We start from the raw sequence: 12632 nt of genomic DNA, 5'->3' as shown, positions 1-12632 counted from the left end.
AAAAAAAAAACCCCACAAAACCTTTTCTACATTTTGTTTTTAATTTATTAACATTTTCCTTTGAGGCTGACAAGCAGGTGTCTGACAAGCTCCAAGTGAAGAGGACTAAGTGAAGGAGCTCTTTAACCACATCCTAGGAAGCTCAGTAAACTGTCATGCTCTATCACTATGTACCCAGAAGTAGGAATGTGAGTCCTGTCTAGAGAGCTAGACTAGGTTTTGATTTAGGAGGTATTTAGTTTTTGAATGAATATGCTGAGAATAGGAGCCACCTGCGCTATTAACAACAGCTCTCGAAAGCACATGCTCTAAGATGACACTTGCTAGTCTTAAGGTTCATTTTATATAGTATGGCCTTGAAGTAACTAAGATGCTCCCAGCTCATTGAGTTAATGGATCGTAGGCAATTCTCATCTGCCTGCAGGAGACACTGCTCTCAACAGTTCCTGTCTACATTAAAGGCTGAGAGTAAAATCCCAAACTCATCTTATTGATTTTTAGATGATAAAACAAAGGTGCCATTTGCAATTGTACAGACAGATGAATGAAAAAAAATCTTCCTCAAGTTAGGGTGACTGGAAAGTTTGTTGACAAGTGTTTTCCTAAAACAGTACTGAGCAATGGCAGAGCTTATATTGAGCAAAGCTCTTAATGCATGCACCACGATCATACAGATACCTGCTGGCTAGGCCCTGCTTACCTCCCACTCTGGCTTCTCTGCTTCATCAGAGCTAACTCCCTAAGGCACCACCTGCAGACGTAAGTGCTCTCCACCTGGCACAGTACTCTCAGGACTCTGGTGCCATATTAGTTACTTTCCATCTTTTTGTGATCAAATGGCTGACAAATCGGGAGAGGAAGGCATGGAGAGGAAGGCATGACAGCCCAGTGTGAGCCGGCCAAGGGCAGGTTGCACACAGTCAGGAAGCAGAGATAGAATAGAAAAAGAAACCCAGCTGTGAACCATCAATCCTCAACTCCAGTCATTTACTTCCTTCAATGAGGCACCACCTTCTAGAACCATCTAGAACCTTCCAGAACAGTACCAGCAGCTGGGGACCAACAGTTAAAGCACATGAACCTGCGGGACCATTTCACATGTAACATGCTTATGCACTTGCTATCTGGCCTACCATTGGCGTGTAAAAGCCTTGGACTTTGCTCTGTTCACATATCCCTGACTCCCTGATGACATCATAGTGAACTTGCATCACCAGATGCAAAATTTTTATTGAAAACATTTTAATGAAAATATTTATTGAGCAGACAGAAGAGAAGTGAATTTTCTGTTATAGTATGATAATGAACACAGGACTCGTGAGTTAATGGATCTAATTAGAGCAAGGTTAGAATCCAGTATCAAATGCTACAGTGTTAGTGAAAAATATAATCCTTTAACAAATCCTTTACCACCTTGAGAGATTATAAGATTGTGTTATTAGGGGTTGGGAATATAGTTCAGTTTGTAGAGTACTTGCCTAGTGTGGACAAGCCATGGGTTTCACCCTCAGCACCATATAAAATTGAACATGGTAGTACATGCTTAATCCCAGCACTTGGGAGGTAGAGATCAGGTCAAGGTCATCCTCAGCCACACATAGGGTCTGAGGCTGGCAGAGGATATATGATACCTTGCCTCAAATAAAATTAAAAGATGGTGTAACTGGGAGTTACATAAAAATATAATGTAGTTAGACAGGTGTGAACTAAAGGGAGGTATTGCTGGCAATGAAGAGTAATGGGCTATTTGTGGACTCCCCAGTTTGAAAGATCTGAGTTCCTAAGCTGAGTTCTAAATGTGCTGTTTGCCCATGGAGCCACTGTGATCCCTGGAATGTGAATGTTCTTCCTCCTCCTCCCAGCCTTCTTTTGCTTTTCTTATTGAGAAGAGCAAACCCAACTGAGCCTTTGAATGCATAATGCCAAAATGAATAGGAGGGAGGCACATTAGCATAAAATCTTTATTCCTGTGGTGCGCTATCCCTGGAACACATGCACATGTCTGCCCTTCTGATGCTCCTGAAGCATACTTGGTGGTTCACAATAAATTAAGGGACAGACTGATTGGCAAGGCAGCTCATTGTCAGCAGCTGTGTCTTTCCAGGTCAGAGGGTGGCTTGAATATCAGCAACTTCTTGTTTCCATATAAGAGGATGACTGTGTCTATACTTAACTGGAAAGTGACTCTGTGGTGTCCATATTAGCTCCTGAAACACTGTGGTTGTTTCACCTTCTTTTCACTGAGTGACATCTGTTGACAAAAGGCATTTCAACCACCTGTCAGTCAAACAATGGAGGTGCTGAGATTGCCTTCCATATCTGAGAATGGACTATGGACAGAAGATAGACTGCCAAATGTCAGGTTAGAAATGGCTGTCCCTCTCAATGTTGGGCTGAACTTGATTAAGCCTCTTAATGTCTTTGAACTGTGGGTTTTTTAATCTGGAAAGTAAATATGCACAGAGACACACAAAACCACCACATGTTTCCTACTCCCTTTCCAGTTTCTGGTTGTAACCAAAGACCAATGGTAAACTTCACGCTATTGGATACTCCCTGGATTGTCACAAAGTCCTGTGACATTTGACATTTATAGTTGACTATAATTCACCAAATCTTCCTCCTCAGTGCAGAACTTTGCCACAATGCTGGGTGGTGGAAATGAGCCCAAGGCTCTGAGGATGCTCACTGGGTGGATGTATTCATTATTTTCAACTCATGATGGTTTCATCAAGATGTAAATCTCATTGTAAGGCAAGGGACAAACATAAGTTTATATTTTTAAGCAGGGCTATTGTTTTGTTTAATCGTATTGGTAATAGAAGAAAATAATCTTGGAGCTGCAATAACCTAACCCAGTTGATCCAGATCTCTCTCTCTCTCTCTCTCTCTCTCTCTCTCTCTCTCTCTCTCTCTCTCTCATACACACACACACACACACACACACACACACACAAATCTGCTCTTATGAGATAAGAAAATCTTTTTTGAAGCATTTATACTCAATAAACTATACTCGTGATAATTTTCATAATGAGATAGTTAAAACTCACAACCTGGTTTATATGATTAAAGGAACCTGATTAAAAACGAAGACAGGAGCTTGGGAGATTGCTCAGTGAGCAGAGTGCTTGGTATACAAGCATGAAAACCTGAGGGATTTCTAGAACATGTATAAAAGGCCTGGTGTGCTGTATACCCCTGTAATACTAGTGCAAGGTTAAGAAAGAGTCAGGAGGATCCCTGAGGCTCTCTGGCCTAGCTCAAATGGTGAGTTCCTGGTTCAGTGAGAGATGCTGTCCCCAAAATGAAGTGGAGAGCAATTGAGGAAGATGCCTGATGTAGACTTCTTGACTATACAAATTTATGCACATGAATGCACACACCACCCCTTCCCCTCCCCCAGTAACTTAAGGTAGATGCAATGAGATCAAGCTCTGGTTTCCCCCAAAGCACACATACAAAATGTCAACATAAGAGTACCCTGGATTCCTGCTTTTAATCCTCTAATCATCATTGTGCGTATGGCAGTTCCTTTCACAGAAGATATTTGGTCCCTGGAAAGGCCAAATTGCAAAATTTGCAAAGTGTACGTTTTGTAAGATTATAAAGGCTAATTGTACGGTAATTGGAGTTATGATTGATAGTATTAGCAAGGGTAAAGGTGATGGCTTCAGAGTTTCATGATCATTTAATGAACCTGGCCCTGTGACTCAGTTGCAGGCTCTCCCTGTTTCATTTTCTGTGGACAGCAGCAGAGGCACTGCTGGGAGGATCAAACAGAAATTTGCTTAAGTAGCTGCAGTAATTTAGATCGCTGTGTTCTGAGGTTCATGTGGTAAGTACTTAACTCATAAATGTCCAGTCTGAGGGCTCAGCCTCCCACCTTACCTCATACAATTGGAAGTCTGAACATATTTCTTGTAAATGTCAAGAACTGTGTTGCACAATCAGGTGATGGATGGTACATTCCCAGTGATTAAAATTCTTAGCATTCTTTCATAAGTTTTTTTTCCCCAATAATGAAAACAAGAAATTACTCTGGAACATGTTGACTTCCCTGAGCAAATAAATCATTATACTCATGAGAAAATAAGTAGTAACAAGAACAGTAGATATTAGGATAGAATCTTAGGATGGAGACTCTGTATCCTTATTAAAAAACAACAACAACCACCTCAACAAAATCATTTCCCACAAGTGTCAGTTCTGCCAAACTATCATGATAGGCTCTTCAGTATTCAAAATTGAAGAATTTACCACCTCAAACCACATTGCCAGGTGTCACCATTATCAGAGGCAGAAAATAACCTCAGAGAAGAGTTTCATAAAAATCTACATCAGTGCTCTCAAATCACAATCCTGGTCATTAATTTTTTTTCTTAGCCCATTATGTTTCTATTGATGTACCTGTGTGTTTCTGAGTTGAGAAATTTTAATACAGACTACATTCCAAAGTATTATGGAAAACAACAGTGACAATAACAAAACCAACTAACCAATAAACTGACTCAACAAACAAGTAACCAACTAACCAACCAACCAATCAAGTAACTAACCAATCAAATAGGGAACCAACTAGCCAAACAAATAAGTAACCAGTCAGCACAACAAACAAATAACCAGCTGAACAACCAACTAAACAAGTAACTAATCAATCAAACAAGTAACCAACTTATCAACCGAATAAGGAAGCAACTAACCAGCCAGTCAACCAACCAAATCACCAATGCAAACAAACAAGTAAGCAAGCAATAGCCAGCTAACCAACTGAGCAAACATAGACCCTAACCATCTAACCACATGGCAAACAGTGAGACAACAGAAAGCTGACTATAGAAGTGTAGTGTGTTAGATATCTAGAAGGAGTGCACAGTGGAGATGGAGTTGTGTGGAATGGCCTCACAAGATTCTGTGAAGAAAATAGAGAGCCTTCAGGGGTGAGGAGGAGGCCTGAAATCCTCCTGATTTATTTCCTCAAAGTAACGAACTCTCCAGTGGCAGCAAGCACACATGCACAGTGGCATAATGTGGCTGTGTGTATAGCTCTGACTCTGAGCCTCCCTCTTGGATTCCATGTAGAGGGAAGTGGTGTCTGAGCTGTCTCAGGGGAGGTAAGGCAGAGGAAAACCTAGGGGAGAGCAGGTTCTCCAATTGCAGATCAGGCTGTGTCCTGGGTTTTGCCTCATGTCTGTTTGGGCAGCCTCTTTCTTAGAGATGGTGTCTGATGTCTGATGTATGATGGTCATACATCACCAGAAGATTGAGGGCTTGGGGGAATCTAGTTCAACTGTCCCTGTATTCAGCTTGGCGTCTTCATCTAGGGCTGGAGAGGGAGACTTATTGTCAACAGTTTCCCTTAGATTGATAAATTGGACACAGACAGCTAGAGCCAAGAGCTGCCAAATAAATCTTTAGGATTGAAATATAACTGCTCTGCATCAAACTGGGAGGGATGACTTCCTGCCCTAACTGCACTGGCATTAACAGTGAGTACTGTAAGAAGCTTATTTTCTACCTTTGTGGGAAGACAGCAGCCTGCAGTGAGTACTGTGTCACAGGGGTGAGGCCCCTCCTCCCTGCCCATTCACCCCACTGCTGGCCAGACTCATTGCCTGTATCTGGTATGCAAGTGTCTCTGAATGTCCACATCTATCCTGTCTATGCATGGGTAGAGGGATATATGTGTTTCCATCTATAGGTGTGAGCACATATCCACGTGTTGTTATGTACTTATATGGTGTATTGTACCTGCAAGTATGTCTGGTTGTCTGGTTGTACTATCTGTGTATGCCTAGATGTGAGAGTTGTGCACATGTGTCAGTGTGTGTCTTTGTATGTGTGTGTCTTGCTAGATGTATGAATATATTACATATCTCCAAGTCTATAGGCTTTATTGTCTGCCTACCTTTGTGTTGTGTTTGTATGTATGCATTTGTGTGTGGAGGGATTTGTGTACATGTGTGTATAGTTGTATGTTGGGTGTGTCTGTATGTGACTGCTTGACTCTCCGTGTACAATTGCATGTACATGTGAATATTTGTATATATATGTATAAATGTGTGTGTGAAAATAGTTGTATTCATATATGTGGAGTATACATCTATGAGAGTGGTACATATGTATGTATGTATGTATGTATGTATGTATGTATGTTTGTGTGTGTTAGGTATATGTGTGCCTGTGTATTTGACTGCCTGACTGTCTCTCTGTGTGTATATGCATCAGTGATGGTTAGTTTTATGTCAACAGACACAATGTAAGGTCATCTGTGAAGAGCTCTTAATCAAGAAAATGTCTCCACTGGACTGTATAGGCAAGTGTGCATAGGCAAGTGTACATAGGCAATCCATACATCTACCTAGACACACAGATGCAAAGATGCATACACAGATGTATGTTTCAACCCCGCACCTGGGCATACACAGACGGTACATAGACATTTTCTTTGTTGATGATTGATATGAGATGGCCCAGCCCAATGAAAGCAGCATCACTCTTAGGCAGGTGGTCTTGGGGTGTAGGAGAAAAACAAAACTGAGCAAGTCAGAAGAAGAAAGCCACCAAGCCTGTTTCAGTTCCTACCTCCAGGTTCCTGCCCTGACTTCCCTCATTGATGGAGTGTAGCCCGAGAGTTGTAAGCTGTAATAAACCTTTCCTTCCCAAGTTGTTTTGGTCATGATGTTTTATCATAGTAAGAGAAACCTTAACTAAGGCACATCTGTATGTTTATGTAGTTGTGTGCGTGTGTGTGTTTCCATCTCTGTGCCCTGGAAGCTGAGCACATAGATCCTGAGCTTTATTTTCTCTGTAGTCATTTACAGCATGAGAAAGACTCCAACCTCCTCAAATACTGGGTCAGAAGTGTAGCTGCCTGGATGGGTTTATAGCTTGTCACTGTGAAGAGTCCAACAGGAGTGTTAGAAAAGATATTTATAGCCCTGTAGCTCAAGAATCCCACCACAAGCCAGAAATGCAGAACAATCCCCGCCATGGCATCTGTGACTGTCAAACCCCTGACTTCCACGGGCTGCTGAGGTAGGCTCCACACCTTTTAAAAATATCTAGGTACTGCTTCACAATATAGAACAAAAACCCCATCAGCAGAGACAGAAATCCTGCAGCCAGCTCTGTCATTAGCTTGTTGGGTCTCATGTCTCTTCTCTTCCTAGCATTAGCTGGCCTCTTTTCTCAGCCATGAATGCTCTGTGTTTATTTTGGAAAATGCTTTCTTTCTGGGCTCTCACATTGTGTTTAAATTTTGTCTGAATGTAGTTGGATAAAATAAGCTATAATTTTTTAGACAGTTTTGTCAAATAAGCCATAAAAATGTTTAGCCAATTTTTTGATCCCTAGTTTCAGAGCTGGGCTCTCCTCCAGTCCCTCATACCCTTGGAAATGCAGACAGAGCTCAGTGGCATATTTTCGCCTCATTTTCTAACTTTCTTCTTGGCAGATGTGTGTGCAATCTTAAGAAGCAGCATCATAAATATTTAAATCCAACTTGGCTAATTGGGAAAGAAGGAGGAGGGAAACACAACAAAGGTAGAATTTGACACCAAAGAAACATCATGACTATTTCTGTTTTCAAAATTGTTCTCACAGAGTGTGGGTATTTTGTTACGGCCTCTAATTTAATATTTTAAAAATAAAGGAAAGTACAGATCAGCTCTCCGCCTTTGTAGGCGGGTGTTCTGGAAAGAGAGAGCAGTAGATTCCACAGCTCACAGCTCACACTGGGAAATGGTCCCCTCCCTTTCCTATGAGTGCCTCAAGCCATGAAGAGATGTGACTTTCAGAAATGCGGCTCCCTGTGCTCACTCAGCCCTACAGAGCCCCGGGTCCCCCCAGGCCCTAAAGAGAGGGTGGTTAGTCACTATTAGCAGGACTCAGCTCTGGCCCATTCCCTGCTGATCTATGCATGGCTTCCATCAGTGAGTTCTCAGGCTCCTAGGTAGAGAGGGTCACTCTATAGCCGGCCACAACAGAACCCTCCATGTCTGATATTTCCCACCCTTCTCCTCTGCTGCTCAGCATTTAAAGGATATCAGATGACACATATTAGTGAATTCCCTAATCAGCTCTGACAAAATGCCTAACAGAAGCAACCCAAGGAAGGGAAGGTTTATTCTGGCTCAGTGTTTGAGGATATTGTCTGTCATGGCAGGAGTGTGAGCTGGTCGATCATGGTGCCTTTGCAGTCAGGAAGCAGAGAGATAGATGAGTGCTTATACACAGCTTGCTTTCCCCTTTGTATTCGGTGTAGGACCCCAGCCCATGAGAGGGTGCTGTTCACATTTGGGATAGGTCTTTCCTCCTTGGCTGTACCTCTCTGGAGATGCCATCACAGACATACCAAGGGGTATGTCTCCTAGGTGACTCCAAATCTCGTCAAATTGACAGACAGAATTAACCATCAATACCCTTGAGTGTTCTGCAGTGGTGTTTCCATATATCTGTTGGTATCTTCAGCCTAGAATGCTATGTGCTGTACTAAGTATGGTCTGGAGGTAAGTCCTTTTGCACTGTTATAATAAAATGTCATGTTTACAGTGGCTGAAAAACAATATGGATTTGCTTCTGACAGTTGGGAAGCCTGTGATCCAGGGCTGGCATGGTTGAGTAATGCTGGGAGCTTTCTTCAGCTTTCAGAATGCCAACTCCTTATATCTTCATGTGGTGAAAGAGAGCAGGGGTGGTCTCTTAGGACTCTTTATTAAGGTCACCAAATCCATCCTGAGCTTTCCTCCTTCAGGACCTAATCAGATCCCAAAGGGCTCTAACTTATGATAGCAGCAGGATGGGGGCCGTGGTTTCAGCATGTAGAATTCAGAGGGATTCAGTCATGACAGGTGTAATCATCTTAGCTCCAGCAGCCTCCTAGCCTAGCATCTAAAGCACCCCCAGTGACTCATCCCTTTCACACTCAGCCTTACTTTTGGTGCTAAGCCATCCCAGAAGAGAACCTAAATACTACACGCCTCTGCAGTGTGATGGCGTTTTTTATCTGCTTTGCTGCTATGCGGGCAGCTTGGAGACAGAGACACTGAAAGGGAAGAAAGAAGGCAGCGTCTCCTTTGATACATTCTTTGCTTAGGCCTGATGCAGTGGCCATACTGTATAGATCTCAGGCATTCCTGGTGAGCAATTGATGTAAGAAATAAAACATGTGAGTGTTCAGAAGCAGCAGGCACTCACCCAAGGGCTCTCTCTGCTAAGCCCAGGACTCTTATCAAAGGTTTGCATTTGTCTAATTTGTCTTTCCCTCAGTAAGCATTTGCAAACAGTCAGGAATAGGTAAAAATCAACATGGAGGAATTAAGTGAAAATTAATTTGTCCTTCATGATTAATACCTTTCAAAAGACAACATATCCTCCTTAGCTGGTGCTGACTAGAAAATCACAGAGTGGCTTGCATGGATAATATTTATTTTGTGTATGGCTCTGCCACTTAGATTGGGTATTAAGGGGCAGCTCTTTTCTGTTTCACATGTGGTTAGCCTGGACACAGAGAAAGCTGGGATTGGCAGCTTTCAGGCTCTTTCATATATAGGGCATTTGATGCTGGCTACTAGCTGAGTGTTTTGTGGAGCTGTGATCCGAGTTATCACACAGATGAAGTCTGTGTTTCTCATCCCCAGATGACCAAGTCCAGGGTAACTATGCTGAGAAAAGGTTCCGGAGATGTATCTCCTTTAAGACATAACACAAGAAACTATGTGCAGTGAATTCTGTTCATTCCATTCATTTGGGCACACAGCCTCACACATACTTCAGAAGGAACATTGGAGACCAGAAATATTGCTGCGGCCATTTTTAGAAACTACAGTCTGCTCTGTTGGAACGAGAAGTCATTTCAGTTGACTCATTATTCTCTACGTTCCCTTTCGTCCTAGGGAGCAAACTGCTTCAGGTGGGTTTTGTGGTGGGTAAGAGAATCCTTTATGTGCTGGGGTAATTATGGCACACAATCTCCTCCCTAATCCAGCCTGCCCTTCCTCACCAACCTCTGATTATCCTAAGGGAAGAACTCTTACACATGTGAAAACTAGACCCATGTGGATTGAGAGTTTTATTACAACAGCTTTAGAAATAGCCCCACAGACTATTGAATAAAATTAAATTTAGACCTGTTCACTGTGCACCACTGCAAGACGTACAGGAAATTCGAGTATTGAATTGAGATCACATAGGCTCCCCACAGTGACCAAGTTCACAAACCCAAACACCTACACATTCAGAGATGTAAATAAAGAGGCTGCCTAGAATACATTGATATATATATATATATATACATATATATATATATTTATATACACACACACATACACACATATACATATATACATATATGTGTATGTGTATATATACATATATATGTATATATATATTAACTCAATTATACTTGATTAAGCAGCATTGTTTTAGCAAATCTCCCTCTGTCTCTGTCTCTGTCTCTGTCTCTCTGTCTCTCTGTCTCTCTCTCTCTCTCTGTGATGGATGTGCCCACATGCGTTCACTCCCTTGAGGCCACAGGAAAGCATAGAGTGTTCTGTTTATCACTCCAGCCTCATTTACTTGAGACAGAGTCTGACTGAACCTGAAGCTAGGAAGTGGGCAGCAAACCCCAGGCAGCTTTTGTCCCCACAGAGTTGGGGTTACAGATGTTCACAGCCACACCTGACTTTTCATTTGGATGTTGGAAATTTAAACACAGGTCCTCGTGATTTTGAAGCAAGCAGTCTTTCCTGCTGAGCCTCTCCAAGCCCCTTCTATTTGAAAAAAAAAATTAAGTGGGGAAAACCTCACATGAATTCGGCCTTTATAAAAATAGTAAGGGGATTTAAAATTATAAGCAGTATTGAGAAGTTAGGGATTATAAAAATTACACTAAGCTTTTAGATATTTGCAGTATTCCCAAGTGTTCCTTTCTTGTCATCTGACCCAGCTGCAATCTTTTCAGGAATAAGTTTCTCTTCACATGACTGGAAATTTCCCAACTGAAGAGAGAGGGTCTCAGTTCCACCACCAGCCAGCCACATAGCCATAAGCAATACACACAGCTTCTTTGTATGTCATTATTAGAACAGTCATTTAACTAGCTCATCTCCAACATTATTTACTATACAGATGACATATAAGATGACATTTAGAAGCCAGGTGTGGTGGCACATGCCTTTAATCCCAGCACTCTGGAGGCAGAGGCAGGCGGATTTATGAGTTCGAGGCCAGCCTGGTCTACAAAGTGAGTTCCAGGTCAGCCAGGGCTATACAGAGAAACCCTGTCTCGAAAAAAAAAAAATGACATTTAGTAAGAGGAAGTGTTTATATACTGAAACAGAAAACAGTAAGGAGAAAGAAGTTTTTCTTTTGATATTGAATTACAAACAATCAAAGCCACGTAGAAACGGCATATGTATATATATAAGGGAATTATAGTTACCAGAGTCAGTGCTTAACCAGAGTGTCTAGTAAGCCTAGCATCCTCTAAGATGTTACTATGTCCATCCTTCTAGCCACCAAACATTCTTTGGCTTTGAACCAAAGATATTAACACAGCTTTACTCAGTCAGTGTGAGGGCTTTTGTAGGTCAAGTGCTTAGTATCCATGACCTTCAACACTCCCTACCTTAATGACACTTCTCAGTGTGACTTATAGCCAGAGGTTCTGGGTTCAAATTCCAGCTTAGCCATTAGCTATGATGACGTCAAGCATCATTGTGTTAAAGTGCTTTGAGGGTTAAGTGAGGCAATCGTATGAAAGCACAATGTGTCAGAAAGTAGACATTTGGTTAACACTTGTAATTAATCATGTTAATTCTGAAACAGTTACTTTTACTGCCAGCTCCATTCTGTGGATAACACAGAAAGGCTGCCTTTCAACAGTCAAGTAACTTGCTCTTGTACTCATCTTTTAGCAGACTTGGAAAGGTTATTGTACTGGATATCACATGTATCAACTTCTAAATTACATTATAGTTTGATTAACACATATAGTTAGTATCATAAACCTAGGGAAAATGGTGGTCCTTTCAACATTCTGTCAAGTGACCAAACCTTGACCACTCTGACAAGGTGTGAGATTTCTACCCTCTCTCTCTCTCTCTGACAAAGAAAAGCCCAGTTTTCTCACCTAGAGCCATGCAGATCTTTCTAGAACCAAGAAAAAGAGCAAAACAAAGTAGCAGAGATAGTGAATCCTTTGTAAACAGTCAGGAGTCTGAGGTTTGGGCTATTCCTCTCCGAACTGTCCATCTCTTACTTGTATGCTAAGATCACACATTTATTCTTGGTTTTTATCCTTTATAAACCCTGTGTTAGAGTGGGTCAAAGGTCAAGGATGTTAATGAGGCAGTAGTCCATGAGAGTTCTTGAAGGAAATCTCTTTTTTTTTTTTTTTTTTTTTTTGNCTGTCTTGGAACTCACTTTGTAGACCAGGCTGGCCTCGAACTCAGAAATCCGCCTGCCTCTGCCTCCCGAGTGCTGGGATTAAAGATGTGCGCCACCACATCCGGCTGAAGGGAATCTCTTAATGTGATCAGATATTCATCAGAAGCCAGATGAGCCACTTCAGGAAAACACAGGAGAGACGCTGGGAGATCTGAGCAACAAAGAGCTGCCACTGCAGCACA

At 41.9% G+C, this 12632-nt stretch overlaps 1 protein-coding gene across 2 annotated transcripts in view; it reads left to right on the top strand.

The window, feature by feature from the left end:
* Positions 1 to 6956: 6956 nt before the first annotated feature.
* The window catches only part of Tmtc1 (transmembrane O-mannosyltransferase targeting cadherins 1), a 319404-nt gene continuing 313728 nt past the window's right edge, over positions 6957 to 12632 (top strand). For both annotated transcript variants that reach the window (XM_029478419.1, XM_029478417.1), the window contains exon 1: positions 6957 to 7038. The gene's annotated coding sequence lies outside the window, so the exon portion shown is untranslated. The remainder of the gene's footprint in view (positions 7039 to 12632) is intronic.

The sequence above is a fragment of the Mus caroli genome, chromosome 6 (assembly GCF_900094665.2).
Source record: "Mus caroli chromosome 6, CAROLI_EIJ_v1.1, whole genome shotgun sequence".
Classification (NCBI taxonomy): Eukaryota; Metazoa; Chordata; class Mammalia; order Rodentia; family Muridae; genus Mus; species Mus caroli.
This window is presented reverse-complemented; position numbering and strand designations above follow the sequence as displayed.